This window comes from Bison bison, unplaced genomic scaffold, assembly GCF_000754665.1.
Source record: "Bison bison bison isolate TAMUID 2011002044 unplaced genomic scaffold, Bison_UMD1.0 scf7180017864484, whole genome shotgun sequence".
In the NCBI taxonomy this organism is placed as follows: Eukaryota; Metazoa; Chordata; class Mammalia; order Artiodactyla; family Bovidae; genus Bison; species Bison bison.
The window spans coordinates 172,576-173,513 of record NW_011495044.1 but is presented as its reverse complement, the minus strand read 5'-3'; positions in this window follow the sequence as shown (position 1 = coordinate 173,513).

Genomic DNA, 938 nt, shown 5'->3' with positions numbered 1-938 from the left:
GTTCCAGCCCTTCCTTAGGCATGAATGTTTGCAAAAGAATTTAACGTCTGATTCTCCCCCCTCCCCTTTGTAAAAAAGGAAGGACGCTTCTCTCTGAACCTCCTGCCCCATGCCGCACCACGGGCACTTCAGGGAGATCTCCTGGAACGAAACCCGGCGCGCGCTTCCCGGGGCATTGCTCCTCAAAGCTGGGGCCTCCCGCTAGTGCCCGCCCCCGGCCCCCACCCGTGGATTCGTCTCCGACAAGCAAGCCAGAAAATGGCTCAGCTCCTCTGGACCTTGTGGATCATTCCTGGGTTTGTTGAAGTCTCGGTTGTGTGGAGGCCGCGGGGAGACGCCCGGGATTCTGATCCGGTAAAGAGGGAACTTGGGGGCTTCCGTTCCCCTTCATCTACAACAGCTCCCCCTTCCCCCAGTAAACACAGTAAAAAAAAAAAAAATCTTTTTTAAATTCAGCATCTTTAGAACACGTTATTTTGGGCCACACAATCTAAGAGAAACCAGTCCGTTTGCTTCCACCCCAAGCCCCTTCCATCCCGCGAACCCTCTCACCCCTAAATAAACACTCTGGAAAAAAAGCCAAGTGCTAGTTTTGCAAACGCAGCTTCAAAACAATTTTCTTATCCTCGCTCACTCCGGTGATTGCCTCCCCCAACCATTTGCTCCCCAAATTCTGAGGCTGGGAAATACTTTCCAGGAAGCCAGTCAAGATGGGTTTACCTCCCCTTACCGCCCCTACTGGGAGCTTGGCTGGATAGCTTAGGGTTTAATTTAGGTTTGGGGTTTGGGTTTTGTTTTGTATGGGTTTTTTGATTTTGTTTTTTTAATCTACCTTTATACCTGGAGGGCCAGAGATGGGGGGGGGGTGGGGAGAAGGAAGGGGAGTTGGTAAGAAAAGATGCCAAGTTTCAAGAGCAGCTGTACCCGCTTTGGGGGAT